General features: G+C 40.0%; 1 long non-coding RNA gene across 1 annotated transcript; it reads left to right on the top strand.

Annotated features, from left to right (window-relative positions):
* The first annotated feature begins 8,842 nt into the window (after positions 1-8,842).
* Positions 8,843-18,103, top strand: LOC131972034 (uncharacterized). The gene is made up of 3 exons (XR_009394425.1): positions 8,843-9,469; positions 17,788-17,878; positions 17,980-18,103. It is a non-coding gene; the product is annotated as an uncharacterized LOC131972034 (long non-coding RNA).
* Positions 18,104-18,385: the final 282 nt, after the last annotated feature.

Here is an 18,385-nt window from a genome sequence, read left to right as displayed (position 1 = left end):
TGGTATATAGTTTTATGTATATATATATATATATATATATATTTTTTTTTTTTTTTTATATGTGTATATTTATATGTGTTTGTTCTTCTCTGTCTCTCTCTTGAGGTAAGTATTGTTTTTTTTAGCTATTGTTGTTGTTTTCTCATGTCATTTAATGCTTTTATTTTATTGTTCTCTCTCTCTCCCCCCATGTCCCCTCTCACATTCTCTCTACGTATTTTTCTCTATTGATCTGTTTCTCTCCCTGAGGTTTCTCCTCGTTTTTATTACCCATTAAAGGGTTTTTTGAGGAGTTTTTCCTGGTCCACTGTGACGTCAAAGGACAGAAGGTGTTGTACTCTGCACAGTCTGGAAAAAAAAGTTTCTTTTTCTTTCTCTCTTTCTTTGAGGTTTCTCCTCGTTTTTATCACCTGTTAAAGGGTTTTTTGAGGAGTTTTTCCTGGTCCACTGTGACGTCAAAGGACAGAAGGTGTTGTACTCTGCACAGTCTGGAAAAAAAAGTTTCTTTCTTTCTTTCTTCTGTTTCTTTCTTTCTTTCTTTCTTCTGTTTCTTTCTTTCTTTCTTTCTCTCTTTCTTTGAGGTTTCTCCTCTTTTTTATCACCCGTAAAGGGTTTTTTTGAGGAGTTTTTCCTGGTCCACTGTGAGGGTCAAAAGACAGAATGTTTTGTACTCTGCACAGTCTGGAAAAAAAGTTTTTCTTTCTTTCTTTCTTTCTTTCTTTCTTTCTTTCTTTCTCTCTTTCTTTGAGGTTTCTCCTCTTTTTTATCACCCGTTAAAGGGTTTTTTGAGGAGTTTTTCCTGGTCCACTGTGAGGGTCAAAAGACAGAAGGTTTTGTACTCTGCACAGTCTGGAAAAAAAGTTTCTTTCTTTCTTTCTTTCTTTCTTCCTTTCAAAAACGACATCCATTGCACATCTGTCACACACCTGCACACCTGTGAGGGATCCCTCTTCTGTTGCTCTCCCTGAGGTTTCTCCTCTTTTTTATCACCCGTTAAAGGGTTTTTTGAGGAGTTTTTCCTGGTCCACTGTGAGGGTCAAAAGACAGAAGGTGTCTGTAAAAACATGTGTTTCCATCAAGCCAATTTCATGCAAATCCTCTAAATTCGCATTGAAAACTGTTCATGGGAACACCACTGTTCTTCTTGTTCCTTTCTTTCTTTCTTTCCTTCATTCTTTCTTTCTCTCTTTCTTTCTCTCAAACAACATCCAAAAAAATTTGTGAAAAAATAAAACTATAAATATAAAAACTATGGATTTTAATAATTTAATAATAGAAGTTAGCTAATTTAAAATATTTTGCTAAAAGTAATGGATAAACTAAAACTATCAGATAAACAGTTGAAATGGTTAGCTAAAACTATCAGATAAACAGTTGAAATGGTTAGCTAAAACTATCAGATAAACAGTTGAAATGGTTAGCTAAAACTATCAGATAAACAGTTGAAATGGATCGGTCTAGCCTGGCTAACACCAGACCAAATCTCATTGGAGATTAGGTCTGGACACGTTCAATGCTTTTCTCCGTAGAGGAGGTGTGGTTTACGATCCTCCAGAGCCGTTTATTGGACGCTTAGAATGTCTATCAAAAGCGTCTGTAGGTAGCTCTTAGCCAATCAGATCAGTTATATCAGATGACGTAGTAGAGCAACAGAGATGGATGTTTGTTGTGTGTGTGTCTGTGAGAGAGTGTTGTTTGCTGCTTTGCTTCTCCAGTTCTCGCTTTCTGCAAGATTATTTATTTTCACGCTTTATTCCCCCTCATGTCATTCTGCCACTCACATCCACTGATTTTTATGGGCAATAAACAAGCTGCTGCGGGCCTCTTGGCGGCTCCGCTGTCCGCGGTAGCGGGGCTATTAGCCGCTAGCGACGCTAATAGCTATTAGCGGCTAATAGCTATTAGCCGCTACAGCGCTAATAGCCGCTAGCGACGCTAATAGCCCCGCTAGCATAACGCCGGTGATCTCAGCGGAGCCGCCGAGAGACCTTTCGCCTTTCAACTTTCGCTCTAAACTATTTAAAACACCATCTGCAGCTATAGAGAGTTTCGTCTGCAGCAGCCATGTTGGATCCGGAAAGCTTCCAAGTGCCGAGTAGTACGCGTCATCGTCTCACCGTCCCTCCCCGCTCTGTGATTGGATCCCTAAAACAGGGCTACGAAACTGGCTTGGTTGCCAGACCGTCTGGAGGTTCGAAATTAAATTCGAGCGCGCAAGGCAGTCTGGGTATACCCAGGCTAAGATCGGTCGTCAACTGATCAGAATGTCGGTGGTTCGATCCCTGACATCCCTGTATCATATATATATATATATATATATATATATATATATATATATAAATAAAATAATCAACAAACTCCAGCACATTCACACAACTCTGCTGCTCGCCTACTCACCCGCACCCCCTCCCGTGACCACCTAACCCCTGTGCTCCAGAACCTCCACTGGTTACCGGTTCAACAACGCATCCACTTCAAAATCCTCCTCACCCCTCACAAAGCGCTTCATCAACCAGGCTCCCTCCTACCTCACTGACCTCCTCCATCCCTTCACACAGCCTCCGTTCCTCCGAAGCAAATCTCCTTGCCCCTTGCACCGAACCTGGGGTGACAGAGCCTTGTCAATAGCCACCCCCTACCTCCAGAACTCTCTCCCAAAAAACATAAGAGACTGCTCACATCCACCCACCTTCAAAAAACTTCTCAAAACACAGCTATTCAAAACTGCTTTTAGTGTGTGACCAATGTTATTGATTTTAATTGTAACTGCATTTTTACTATGTTTTAACTGTAAAGCGCCTTTGAGTACCTTGTAAAGGGCTCTATAAATAAAATTTTTTATTATTATTATTATTATCCTTGGGCATGATACTGAACCCCAAATGTCCCACCGATGCTGCGTTCATCTAGCCTGGCTAACACCAGACTAATCTCAAATGAGATCTAGTCTGGCAACCAGCTATTCATTTCTCCGTAGAGGTTTACGATCCTCCGGAGCCGTTTATTGGGCGCTTAGAATGTCTATCAAAAGCGTCTGTAGGTAGCTCTTAGCCAATCGTATCGGTTATACCAGATGACGTATGTAGAGCAACAGAAATGGATGTTTGTTGTGTGTGTGTCTGTGAGAGAGTGTTAATTGCTGCTTTGCTTCTCCAGTTCTCGCTTTCTGCAAGATTATTTATTTTCATGCTTTATTCCCCCACACACATCCACTGATTTTATGGGCAATAAACAAGCTGCTGCGGGTCTCTCGGCGGCCCCGCTGTCCCCCCGGTGCTGGGGCCGGTAGCGGGGCTAATAGCTAATAGCCCCGCTACCGTAACGCCGGTGATCTCGCTACGAGCCGGGGGACAGCAGAGCTGCCGAGAGACCTTTCAACTTTTGTTCTAAACTATTTAAAACACCATCTACAGCTAAAGAGAGTTTCGCGTCTGCAGCAGCCATGTTGGATCCGTAAGAAAACTACAAGATTCCGTCTTGCCGTCCCTCCCCGTTCTGTGATTGGATCCATAAAACAGGGCTAAGAAACCTCTCTGGTTGCCAGACTGCCTGGAGGTTTGAAATGAAATTCGAGCGCACAAGGCAGTATGGGTATACCCATATACCCAGGCTAGCGTTCATCGGTGTATGAATGAATTCCCAATGGTGGCAGGTGGCACCGTTGTAGGATAGCTTCGGCCACCACTATGATTGTGTGTGTGAACAGGTGAATGAGTGCAGTCTGTAATGTAAATCGCTTTGGATAAACACGATATATAAGTACAGTCCATTTACCACTACCACAACCCAGAAATACTGGAAATGACACAAGACGCTTACCATGAGTATGTCACCAAACAGATGGACAGGACCCAGATAGTCTAATTCCATTGCATAATTGCCTTACCTAAATTAAAGAGTTGATGCATCAAATCTAACTGCATCTAAACAATAACAAAACAAGTAAAATGTAACCTCCGTATGTCACACATACTGCCTGAAAGTTATATGCTGCTCTGACCTTTAACAAGCAGGTTAAGAGACATGGCAATGCTCGTTACGGTTCTCTTTTTTTTCTCCCATCCTTCAGCAACATGGATCAGGTTTCAGGGCTACAACTGATTCAAAATTCTGCTGTCAGGCTTTTTATGGGCATTAGAAACATTACAACTGTCCTAGGAGTATTACGCTGGGTTCTACATTTTAGCATTCATTTTATGGACTGGCCCCAGAGTAGGCTATATATATTTAATCTCTTGCATCCTATGTGCCTGAACATGGTGTAAGATCATTTAATGGGATTATATTTCTCGCTGTTCAAATTTGTGACAAGACCGGATCCGGCTTTTGCTGCTTTTGTTTTTACATGTTGTGTTATAATGAGGCTTTTGTTTTCCAGGTTTTTGGTAACACTGAGTGTTTCCTGTTCTGTTTTGTAGTATGTTTTCTCTCCGTCTGCTTTCCTTCCAGTGTGATTGTTCGCCCCATCCTTATTGGTGTCACCTGTCTCTCATTACCCAGTGAATTTAGTCTCTATCTTTCCATGCATGTGTTGCCAGTCTGTCTTCACTCTTTTGGTAAGCATTCTAGCCAATTTCCTAGTCTATGTACTAAAATGCTGGATTCATGGTTAGTCCTGCAGACTGTATGAATGTCAAAGCCATTTTATTCCAGTTTTATACCGATTTCATCCTATGACAGAAACTGACTGAAGCACTAAGGACTTGTACTTGTTGTAAGACTTGCTTGTTGTACTTATAAGATACAAAAGTAAGCCTCATGACTACTTTGAATTATGTTTTCATATATACACACACACACACGTATATATATACACATATATATACACACATATGCATATACACACACACACACACATATATATACATATACATACACACACACATATATACACACACACACACATATATATACATATACACACACACACACATATATACATATACACACACATATACATACACACACACACATACATATACATACACACACACACACACACACACATATATATATATATATATATATATATACACACACACACACACTATGGCATGCCGTTCAGGAAATTAATCTTTGAATATATTGAATGAATTCTTGAATATATGGAATGAACCTTGAATATATGGAATGAAACTTTGAATATATGGAATGAACCTTGAATATATGGAATGAAACTTTGAATATATGGAATGAACCTTGAATATATGGAATGAAACTTTGAATATATGGAATGAACCTTGAATATATGGAAGATGTTGACAATGACAGAAATAATAGAATATATAATATGTATAATTGGTCTTCCTTAATGCCTATCTGCCCTGAAAAAACTAATAAAAAGTTACAGTTAGATAGATGATGGTGGTTAGTTCATAGAGACACATAAAACTGTTGAATGCTACTACTAAAAAAGGGATTTTACAACTGTAAATGCAATTGGCTACAGCAATTTATTTAAATTTAAGTGATATGTGTTCGAATACAAATCACAAGTCAAAACAGTGCTAAATTTGTCTTAATTATAAAAGGTATAAGTGGTAAAATGAAGAGCCATTTGGGAGCCGAAAGAGCCGGCTCTTCTTGGTGAGCTGAGCCAAATGATCCGGATCACTAAAAAGAGCTGAAATTCCCATCACTAATCAGAATACATCTAGGCAAGACATTAATTTAATGGAATATACCAATGTAATTACAGTCAGATCTTCTCATGCCCTCTGGGGCAGTGATATTATGAGACCAGAAAGTCAAGTCTGCACCCTAGATAATGCTCCCATATGGTATTTAATGAATACACAGTGACACATAAATATACCAAGACCTTTGGAATGCCATGGAAAAACCCATGCTTTTATTTGGTTTCAAAAACTAGTTTACGGTTGTAAACCTCAAGGTGAGGTCGAGCTTAAAAATGTTCTCACTGCAATGAAATGACAAACATCATTACATATGAATACAATTGGGCTAATTGAATCCATAAGATTCTCAGGGATAAGTGATAAAACATTTTCCAAGACTGTTTCTGGACCCCAGTTATGTAGAAATATTTAATTACCATAGATGAAAATAACAAATGAATGGTACTACATTTTTTCTTGTTTTTAGTATATCAAAAATTGATTTTAAAAAAGAAAAGAAAAGAAGATGACAAAAGCCAACAAAACAAAAATATCACATCAAGACACCAACAACTTGAGGAGCAACAACAAAAAACATCCATGCTGTGATTTTGTTGCTGAACTGGCTGTCTGAACTGCTTAGAAACACCCTTTTTGTTAATATATGTTTAGAAAAATAAGTGCAATTTTCAACAAAATGTTTCAGTTTCTCAGTCAGTCCTCAACTCACTGTCATTACATATGCATTGCAATTTACACATCACAGTGTTACACATGTATTATGAAACTGAACAACAATACAGTATTTTACCTTTTTAAGATTCACACAACTCAATACATTTCCATATATATCCAGTCTTGTGTAGTAATGCTGGTATTCCAGCACCACACCTACTGAAGTGGAAGTTATAAGGAAGCAGGTTAAATTTATCTTATGTTCTACGATCGATGTGTTGCACAATTGAAATCACTGGGAGCTTTTAACTCAGTGTGCAGATCTTTTTCTGAGGTTAATCCTTGGCTTGGTTTTTGATCCAGCACATTTTGGATGTACACCCTGCTTATAAGAGGAATATATAGTGAAGGGCACTGTTCATCCTGCACAGCTCATCCAGGATATGCCTGGGCACCTCTCTGTCTGACCACCAAGGACACAGCAGTATTTAATGAAATTAGTCGTGAATTTACTACACCGTATGCAAGGCCTCTACATCTAAAGAGTCGTAAAACCCAGGCAGGGGAGAGGGCAGGATGGAGGCAACCGCACTGGGCCTGCAAAGTGTCTTAAGTGGTAGAAATAATCCCACGGCCCATTAATTTTCTAAGTAAGCACTGCCTGCCTACACTCATTCTGTCCTTTATCATAAAGCGATTGACATGGAAGTTAGTGCTGCCTGTCTTTGCCTTCAGATCCTCAGGGGTTGTCTCAATCTACTCCCTCAGGCTGCTTTTGTCTCTGAGTCCTGGTGTACCAATTAGCATGCCATGTTAGCAAGCATGCACCATACAGGGTGAATATGCCCAAACCTGCCTCCTCTATTTCTGTAATTGCACTGTGGCCTCATTATCTCATCTAGCTAACAAAGTACTTGTGCGAAATGCAGTGTAGACTAATGTGTGTGTGTGTGTGTGTGTGTGTGTGTGTGTGTGTGTGTGCCTGACGTTGCTGATGCTTGTTTTTGCTTATGCAGTTGTTATGCCCCAGTCTAGGGGGCCTAGAGCACAAAATGAAAAGGCCCCATCTTCCCCATCTCCCAGGTAGCCACAAACAACTACTCCTCAAACTAATCTTTAATATTTATTTACAACAATAACTTAGGTAAATACAAATATGTTCTTCAACTTAGGGGTGGACTAAAGCCAAAATAACAAACAAAACAATCCTGTCTTAAAAATAAGAAATTTACCTGAGAAAACAAAAGTTACAAAGTCTTACCTCCCTACCTACTTAAACAAGAGAAAACCAGAAACCAAACCTGGCAACCCACCCTTACTGCTCAAACAAGGGAATTATATCCAAAACAACAAGTTAAATCAAATGAAGGTGTGAACCGGTTGGGAGACGAGGAAGATGAGGAAATGCCTGCCGCCATCTTGGCTCCCTTTAAACCAGGTGGTTCCGGCTGCAGCCAATCCCGGCCCAGGCGTGGAACCTCTCCACCAATCACACCACGGCTATGGCACACTCCAATCTGCATTTTAAAAATGAAAACAAAGACACAGGGCACACATACAAACGCAGTTTGCTAATAATAACTATAATAATGACCACAGTCATAACACAGTACATTAAATTATATCAGCTGGTAATGTCACTGCTGCTGCTCTTTATGGAAAACAGTTTCCCCAAAAACTACTCTGACCTTATCAGTAAAAATTGAGTTTGCAGCACTGAATGCAAACTGGCTGGCTGATTCATTCTGGATGCAGAGAGGTGGGCAAATGGCAGTGATTGTCTTTTAGCGGTTCATTAAGCAGCAATAAGGTCGAGCATTAGCCCCTAGCCATATGATATTCATGGCTGCTGATACCACTTAGCCCAGCATCTGTTTCTGCTGCTCACGTCAGAGTCCATCTTTAAACAAGCCAAATCAATATGCCCAAGATAATCACATAGTACTGGAATGATGGCCTGACAGCAGGCTGAGAGAATACCTGACTTCGTGTGGGCCTTACACACAAAAAGGCCAAGCCAAGGGTTACTGTGTCCACGTGTAGCTTTAAAAGCACTCCCACGGCCTATAGAAAATGTCAGGGTTTAGACCAGACCACATGCGATCATTAAATCAATAAAGAACTGCTTAAGAGAAAAAAAGACAAAATGGTCAAAATATATATATAGCAGTATAGTATTGTATATATGTCTAGAGCACAGAGGTCATATTGATTTTAGTTCAGCGGCCACATACATCCTAATTTGATGCCAAGTAGGCTGGACCAGAAAACTATGAACAGTATAAATAACAGTATCTCCAAATGGTTCCCTTTCTTTGAGAGTAAAACGCATTTTCAATTAATGTACAATCCATTTCCAAAAACATGATGAACAGTCTGAGATGTCAACATTATTACGTGTATTATAATTTACAGTGACATACAAATGTTAATGCAGTTAATCACTTTCATTACACATGCATTGTAATTTTCAAATGGCAGTGAAATTACAAATGTGCAAAATGTTCAAGTAAAAGTGCAATTTAAACAAAATGTCAGTTTCTCAACATTCAGTTAGTCTACAACTTGTTATATATATATATAAATAACTGTAGTATTTTAGCTTAGTTTAGTAACACATAAAAGTAGTGGGCGCAGCAGAAACTTATAAAGGCTTATATGAAAACCACCGGGAACGCCCCAAAATACTTATATATTTAAATGCATATTGCACCGCCAGCATCGCTGTTTCTTCGCTCGCCGCTTTTAAATCTCCCGGTAGACCAGTGACCGCAAGGCTTTATGGGTACATGGGGAGCGTGGAGGATACATACAGTGGTGTTCAAAATAATAGCAGTCCAATGTGACTAACCAGATTAATCCAGGTTTTTAGTATATTTTTATTGCTACATGGCAAACAAGGTACCAGTAGGTGCAGTACATTCTCAGAAAACCAACAAGACCCAGCATTGGTGATATGCAGCTCTTAAGGCTGTGACATTGGGCAATTTGTTGAAAGGGGCGTGTTCAAAAAAATAGCAGTGTCTGCCGTTGACTTTACAAACTCAAAACTTCAGATTTTTTTTTTCTTAAAATTCTTCAGATTCAGCCGTTTGAGGATCCTTCAATGACTTTGGGATACAGCCAGGGTTTCTGGAAAGTGTTGACATGTTTGGCTGAGCTACTGTCCTTAAGAGGTGAGTATTGTGTTGCACTGGTTGCCTATACTTGAATTTTACTACACAACATCTGCACGTTTCTTCCTCTGGGGACAGGCATCCATCCTTATTTGCTTTTCCTGAGTTTTCCTTCATCGTTTCCATTTAAAACACGCTGAGAACAGAGGGTGTCTGATGCTCTCTATATTTTTAAGCTCCTTGAGGCTAATTTGTGATTTGTGATAAGTTAGACAAATAAAATTGACATTTCAAATCTATCCTGCCTGATTAGTCACACTCCCCTTACTGGCTTGACATGTATGTATGTGTGTGTGTGTTTCCTTAGTGCCACAGCCAGGGCCCAGTCCCGCAGGAGTGCTGCTTCATCAATTCTGGTAGTGGGAAGCAAAGGGCATCATCATTAGATTAGTCTCTGATCACTGTCCCTAAGTAATTATGCTCCTGCCCAGGCTTCTGCAGCATGCAGACTTAATTGATTTAATGGAGTGCGTTGTCTCCCTCCATGTCTGTCTCACTGCCCCCCACCCTATTTGTTCCAAGAGCACATTTCCTCCCATCAGAGGTGAAAGGGCCCTGCACTTGAAAATTGATTGCAGACTGAATGGTTTTGTGTGGGGTTTTTTCTCTGATACTAAAACAACCATATCCACTCACCTTTCAAAGTTTTGGTTGCATACATCAGCACATGCTGTCAAGGAAAACCAACCAAACAAAAGGTACATTTTGCTGTCAATGAAAAGATATCAAAGATTCAAATGAGGATAGATCTGAAGAGATATGCTACGTTCATATTTAGTCATCCACACTGAAAAAATCAGCCTGTTCTACAGGCAGCAAAAAATGAGCTATATTTATGAATTTTGTCATCCACTGTAATGCATCCACTGCCATCTTGCTGACGTAGTAGCGATTGACAGCTAAGTGAAGTATAACAGGGCGTTGGAGGCTGGGGTGGTGAACAGGTTGAACAAGCAGTTGACTTTCACCCAGGGTTCGCGTCCCATGTGGGAAAAAAAAAGTAAACCATTTTTAACTTAAGTTACGTGAATCACGTTTTTGAACGTAACTTACGTTTTTTCCCCGGGCCGGGACTCGATTAAAAAAATTAATCTAATTAATTAGAGGCTTTGTAATTAATTGATCGAAATTCAATCACATTTTAATCGCATATAAATATTTGACATGAGAACAGTGAGAAGTGATTTTTTTCACATGGATTTTTAGTATACCATTGAATAATGACTGAATACTGTTTATTTTTGTTCAAGTCCAACAGACCAGTGTAATTTTTGCCATTAAGTGTAGCAATAGCATATTTAGAAATATAGTACATTTCATAAATCCAGGTAGCCTATAGGTAGGTAGACCTTCTGTAAACTAGAATACTTTGTTTTTTTAAGTAAAACACAATCCACGCTAGCTACCACACTAGCCGTTAGCTGCTATATGTTTAGCATTGAGGTGATACTTGAGGCTGGATGTGCTGCTGATATGTGAATTCCTTGTTGCATAGCAACACAACCATGCTCTTATGGACGCTTCCATCCGTTGGTTTTTAGTAACTAAATGTCCCATCATCCACGGGGCCAACCAAAGCGTCTCATCAGCTTCTTCCTTCATGTTCACTGTGGTTTGTTGCTGTCTGAACTCATCAACGCTAGTTGGTGCTCCACTATAATCGGTCCGCCTGAAACTCATCCAGTGAGAAACGTTCCGCGGTGCAAAAATAAGTGCCATTAACATGCATCAATTTTTTTAACGCGTTCATTTTTGTGTAATTAATTAATCTTAATTAACGCGTTAAAGTCCCGGCCCAAGTTTTTACGTAACTTGCGGCAGTCACGTGACCGTTGTAACTACTTAGTTTAAACAGTAATAAATGTATGTGAATGCCAGAAATTGTCTTTTATTACACATTACCAGAAGTTTTTTGCCATAAACTTAAGGTCAGGCAAGCCTTGATACGTACCTACATGCCGTAATTTGTGGTACTGAAACACGACCCCTTCTGCTGTTTATGTTGGAGAACTTGTTGGAAAAAATGGAGGTAGTGGACTGTTTGATTAAAAATATGCACTTGTTCTATACTACATAATTAATTTTGATGTATCTTTCTAAATTATTTTAATCTTTGCATAACTATTTTCATCTTGAGGAATGTGAAGTCTACAGCTCACAAGAGTATGTAGTAGAAGAAGCTGCAGTTTCAGGACTGCAGCACAAGGAGCCCATGACAACACCACCTAGCTTATCGATAACAGAGGGCCACATTTGGAGACAGTCAGAGTGTGAGTACTGATGGTGATTAAGTTTTCATTTGTGTAACCGTTAAAAACTATTCTGGTGTTTTGAAGTCAGCTAGCCGAAGTGTGAGATGCTAGATTGTACCCACCAACCCTAGTAACTGGAAGGCGTGACAGGCCCTACTCCACCTCTCATTGTCTTACTCTTCTTCTGACTGACATCTACCGCATGTGATTTCTGGTCCAACCTGTTTATGCACTCCCCAGCAGCCACCCCAAAGCCTTGGCAGATGGCAGTTACACCAAGAGGTCCTCACGGCAATAGTGGTAGCAGTCATTAAAACCAGCAAACATCTTCCCAGGAAGAATACCATATTTTTTCTTAAAACTGGAGAGAAGCCACACTTACTTCAACATAGAAGATGTAGCCTGCTTTCAACTTCAACATAGAAGATGTAGCCTGCCGTTTTTAGGCTAGACGTCAGACGTTTTTATCCAAAGCGACTTACTGGAAGAATAAAAACAAACAATCAAGGTACAGTGCAATAAGAGCTATTAGTGCAGCACAGCCCCTGCTCTGGTAAGAACTGGTATTGTGTTCCATCAGCGGGGAACAAGAAATGCAAAGAGTCTGGATTGCCTTGGACCAACGGGGGGCAAAGCCAGGCGCCGTTCATTGGAAGAGCGCAACGGTCGTGAGTATAGCATATGTCTGAATCAGGGCGTTCGGGTAGCTAGGTGCAGTACCGGAGACAACTTTTTAGGCCAGCATTAGAGATTTGAATTTGATGCGGGCTGCAACAGGTAGCCAGTGGAGCTCAATGAGCAACGGTGTGACATGTGACCTTTTTGGCTGGTTGTAGACCAGGCGCGCCGCCGCAATCTGGATCACCTGAATCGGTTTTACTGTGCAGGCTGGCAGGCCTGTCAGGAGGACGTTACAGTAGTCAAGTTTTGAGATGACAACAGCTTGTGTCAAGAGTTGACGAGCATGTTGAGGTAGGTAAGGTCTGATTTTTCTGATGTTGTAAAGTGCAAAGCGGCATGACCGGGTAACTGAGGCAACATGACATGAAATCTTGAAAACAACTAATATTCCCAGACCACATCACCCTAATAACTCTCAGACATGCTCATCTTATCAGAAGTCATGTTTGGCAGGCTTCCTGTGAGCCAGTTAATGTGGTCTGCTCTTCAAATCTGACTGCATGCGTGGCCGTTGTTTTTTTGTACCCCGGTGGCTCTCAGCACAGTCACTCAAGTTGCAGAGAGAGCCACCAGATGGCTCTGGATAAAGAGGGATTGTTGCTAAAGGATTACAAGCCGGGACTTGATTACCCGGCTATGTCACCTGGGAGAGGGTCTGGTTTTAAAAGACCTGAAACCCACTAGTAATGCATCCCAAAGCAGCCTCGAGATGTATCTTACAATTAAAGACCTGCCCTACTCCGTGTCTGATTGACTATGAAGGACAAGACAAGAGTAACAGAAATAGTAATAAAGCATTCCATTAATTAATAATTAATTAAAAGTAGGCATTAATAAATTAGTTTGGAAATGATTAAAAAAGAATAAAACAGACCAAACTACAGAGTAATTCATGATTTTATAAGTTGGGATGTTGTCTGAAATGTAAATAAAACAGTGTGATATCCGGTAATCCTTTGTGCAGATTTTTAATTGAATGTAGTGTATGTCGCAAAGACAGTATCTTTTATGATCAAACACAAACTTTCGTTGTACCATTTATTTCCATTTTTTTATATTATGGGTTTTTACATTTCACATAGCGTCCCATTTAAAAAAAATCCTTTTCAGGATTGTATTTCAATGTGCAGTAAAAAAGAGGGGAAAAAAATACAAATCCATCAACAAATATTTCAAATTAACAACACCATAAAACAGTCGATAAGTATGTCTTTTAAAAATACATCAATTCATTTATACATAAATAATGTAGTGTAAAATCCTATTTGAATATGCAGTTTAAAAAACAGTTCACATGACAAATGTTCACTGAAAATCGGACAGAACAGCAGGCTGTTTTCCCAGAGCAGAGAGGAGAGGACAGGAGAGCATGTGGAGACACAATATTTTCAATATTTATGTCACTTGTGTGCAACAAGACCTGCAACCTAAAATATCGAATAGAGAGTTTGTCAAAATGAGCGTTTTGCGGCCCGTGATACCAGAGCATATTGATAATATGATTCGTGGTTGTAAAAAAGGCTGCAGTTTCGGTGAATTAAGGCCACAAAACACACACAAAAAAAAAAAAGTTTAGGGGAAAAAACTTCCTGGTAAGGTGTTCTAAAAGACAGTTTAAACAGTAAATAAATGTATATAATAAACATCCTTTTTTATATCTAATATATAACATTATATATATCTTTATTGACACGTTGCCGTGGAAACGCATTGTTCTGCTTCTCTCCTGATGATGTCTCGCCTTGTTAGTGACCTGTCAATCAAAGGTAGCCAGCCCAAAATAATATGATTATTTATCTTCTATTTTCTTCTAAATGGGGCCATTATTTTCACTATTAACATCAAATTGTCTTTTTTTACTAGCGATTGAGACCATAGTGTTGTCCTAAAACAAATAATTCTGAGGTAATAAATCAAGTGAGAAGTTTTCACATTTTGCATTGAAATTAATGGATAGAATTTTTTTGCAGCCAAACTTAGCGCCCTCTGCTGGAAGTTTTGGTAGAATGCAGCTTAAGGCACTTCCTGGTTTGCCTCCCTGCTCAGACCTGGAGGTTGCCGCCTGGTGAAAGTCCGCCGTTTGTTCGACCGAGTGTTGTTAATAGAAGGTGATGGTGACATAATGTGGTAAACATGACATCCCAACTTCTTTTGGAATGTTTTGCAGGCATCTAATTCAATGAGTGTATATTCATAAAAACTATCATCAAACTTCCATTTACTGCTTTATTAAGGTTTTAGACCAATAAAATAAAGCATGTTGTGAATATGCTGCTACTCCTCCACTGCCCCTTCCATTCATTTGTGCAGTGCATGTTGTGAAAGTCTTGACGTGTGACGTGCACAACCAACGCTCCAAACACACACACATGGGACACAGGAGGCAGCCATCATGTGCACGCAAACATGTAATTAGGAGCAAGTATATCTCCAGCCATGCTGTGGAATAATTTGCATGCTGAGTGTAAAGCAGCACGCTGGAGGCTTGCAGGCTGTTTGATCAGTGCCATTAATGTTTTTTTTAAATGCTAATGTACATACAAGATGGCAGGTTAATGATGTTTTAACCTCAACATCTCTAGCCCTCCCCTCAGCCTTCTCTTCCTCCTCCTCCTTGCCAACAGCACCCATCACACAATCACTGCGCTCTGGATCACAGTCTGTTCAATATTTCATGTTCAGGTACATTAAAGACACAAGAGGCTCCTTCTCTCTTACTCCTGGGCTTCTCATTCAAAAACACTCAACCACCTGCTGTTGAGAAGATGAATGAATATACTGTAGTAGCCATAGATAATATGTATGTGAGTGTGTGTGTGTGTGTGTGTGTGTGTCTGTTAATGCAAACTATATATAGGTTTCTTTGGCTGCTCTTTAACAACAACTGCTACAGCCAAAATCCCATAAAAGTTACCCTAACCCTAACATACAATATACTAACTCTGTAGTTTTTAATTGAATTATAGTGAAGTGCCTGTAGGAAGTATGTATTCGTACATTACATGCCAAACTACGTCTAGGACTGGGAACACCCAGCCCACTGTGTGTTTTGCTTTTGCTACCACAAAGTCTACTTAATCAACCAGCTCTAATAAACACACTGCACACTTCCTTCTCAGCACCAAACAACCGACCCGACCTGTTTAGGTTGCAGTGCCTGTAGGAAGTATGTATTCATATAGTAGGAGATTAAGTAATTTTTTCAATTATGGCCAAGTGAGGTTGTGTGTGAAAGTGGGATGTACAATGAGGTGTAATACTCTTGAGTAGTGTTAATATACAAAGTGTATATTAGGTAATACATGGATGTACATTGAGATATAAAGAGACACAGAAATAGTTATTTTAAGAAAAAGAAACTTAACATGGTTAGACATATATACAGACAGATATAGGAGGGAGGAAGTTTACATGCAGCACAAACAGATGGATGTGAATAATGTGAGTAAAAACACATACTTTTCATAAGGTACCACACCATCCAGCACATACACATTGAACATTGATATTCGCTGGAAACGATTTGATTATTGAAAAATCAAACCTTGTAGCGCACTTTAAAACTCCTAAAGATAGGTAGGCTAAATAGACTTCCAGATGAGATGAGTCAGGGTGTAAATCCAGAGTGAATTGTGTTACTGACCAGGTGTAGGCCTATCACACAATGGGGCGGAGCTCCCCTAAAAGGCGTCCGATCAGAAACAGTGCAATGCCGCAACACGTCTTACGTAAATAATGATATTTTGAAAAATGAATGAAAAAATCAAGGATGCACACCTTCGTGCCATGCGCAAGCTGCATACGAAATCTGAGGTCAGTCTGACTAATGATCAGAGAGATATGAACTAGACACACACACACAGACTCTTCTTGCTTTTATAGATAGATATGTCACAAAGGATTTGGCTAATTATTACATTGTGTTTTACATTAAGTCATTTAGAAGAATTTAGAAAAAGCTTTTATCCAAGGCGACTTACGGAAAAAGGGAAAAAAATCAAGATATAGTGCGATAAGAGGTGTTAGTGCAGCAATAAGTGCTAGTGAGGATTAATTTGTCATATTTCTTGTCAAAATGTCTTAAAATGAAGACATTACCTAAAAGTACGCTGTTTTTGACTTGTTTCCAAGTTAAATTTCACCAAATTTCAAGCAAATTTTTCACTTGAAGTAAGTAAAATCTGCCAGTGGAACAAGGGTTTGTAACAAGAAAATACATTTTAATTCACTGACAGATTTTGCTAGCCTGGGTATACCCAGACTGCCTTGCACGCTCAAATTTAATTTCGAACTGCGAAAGGGTCTGGAATCCAGGAAGGATTCCTAGCCCTGTTTTAGGGATCCAATCACAGAGCGGGGAGGGACGGCAAGACGATGACGCGTACTACTCGGCATTTGGAAGCTTGTAGTTTTCCGGATCCAACATGGCTGCTGCAGACGCGAAACTCTCTTTAGCTTTAGGCGGCATTTTAAACAGTTAAGAGCGAAAGTTGAAAGGCGAAAGGTCTCTCGGCGGCACCGCTGTCCCCCGGCTCGGAGCGAGATCACCGGTAGCGCCGGTGATTAGCGCCGCACCGCCGAGACCGCCGGTCACCACCGGTGATCTGGCTCCGAGCCGGGGGACAGCGCAGCCGCCGAGAGACCCGCAGCAGCTTGTTTATTGCCCATAAAATCAGTGGATGTGTGGCTGAATGACATGAGGGGGAATAAAGCGTGAAAATAAATAATCTTGCAGAAAGTGAGAACTGGAGAAGCAAAGCAGCAGCAACACTCTCTCACAGACACACACACAACAAACATCCATCTCTGTTGCTCTACTACGTCATCTGGTATAACTGATACGATTGGCTAAGAGCTACCTACAGACGCTTTGATAGACATTCATAGCGTCCAATAAACGGCTCTGGAGGATCGTAAACCACACCTCCTCTACGGAGAAATACATTGCTCGTTGCCAGACTAGACCTCATTTGAGAATAGTCTGGTGTTAGCCAGGCTAAGATTTTGCCTGAAAAAAGTGAAATTTCACTTGAAACAAGTCATAAACTTTTTCAGGTAAATGTCTTACTTTAAGTGTAGTGAGACATTTTGTCTAGAAATATGACAAATATTATTGGTTAGATTTTGAGTTTTTGCAGTGTTCCCTAATCCTCTCTTCAGTTTCTCCTCCCCCTCACTTCCTCCTCCTTGTCTGCTCCTGGTCCCCTCCATGTCCTCCTCTTCTCTTCTTCCTCCTCCTCTTGCTTTTCTCATCCTCTCCCTCTTTCACGTGTCCTTGTCCTCTTGGTTTTGTTTTAGTTTTGAAAAATCATTGGTATAAATGCCTGTGAACCCTGATTATATGTCCTTCCTCATGGAGTAGTTTAACATTTTTGGTCTTCACAGGGTGATTCTGTGCAAATGAGGAGAGGTTGTGATCTGTGGATTGGTGGTTTACCTCGGAGAAAAGGAGGAGAATCTCTTTAAAGAGCATTTGGTAGGTAAATCTGACACAGAAAAACTATACTTTGTGTTCGTCTTGTTTTTAATTGTTACTCGTGTTTAATTCTGACATTGATTCTGACTTATTTCTGCTAGGTTGATGGAGATCTCACCACTGAAGTGTTGAAGATCATTGTAACCAGAGGTGCCACGTCTGATCCAGCCAGCGCACAGATTGTGATTGAGGGAACAGAAGACCTGAAAGATGTAGACGTACCCAGAGCCTGTGCCTTGCTAATGGGGCTGATCTACTCTCTACTCCGAAGGTAATGTCTCTGAAAAGTAAACTGCTGTACTAAAAATGTGAAGAATTAGGCTGTCCACTAATTCAGCAGGAAATTGTATGCAACACGTTTTATACATCGCATCTGAAAGTCTATTTAGCCTACCTATCTTTAGGAGTTTTAAAGTGCGCCACAAGGTTCGATTTTCTAATAATATTCTAATAGTTTCCAGCAAATATCAATGCTGGATGGTGTGGTACCTTATGAAAAGTAAGTGT

The sequence above is a fragment of the Centropristis striata genome, chromosome 5, assembly GCF_030273125.1.
Source record: "Centropristis striata isolate RG_2023a ecotype Rhode Island chromosome 5, C.striata_1.0, whole genome shotgun sequence".
In the NCBI taxonomy this organism is placed as follows: Eukaryota; Metazoa; Chordata; class Actinopteri; order Perciformes; family Serranidae; genus Centropristis; species Centropristis striata.
Note: the sequence above shows the minus strand (reverse complement) of the source record. Positions and strands in the feature narration are given on the sequence as shown.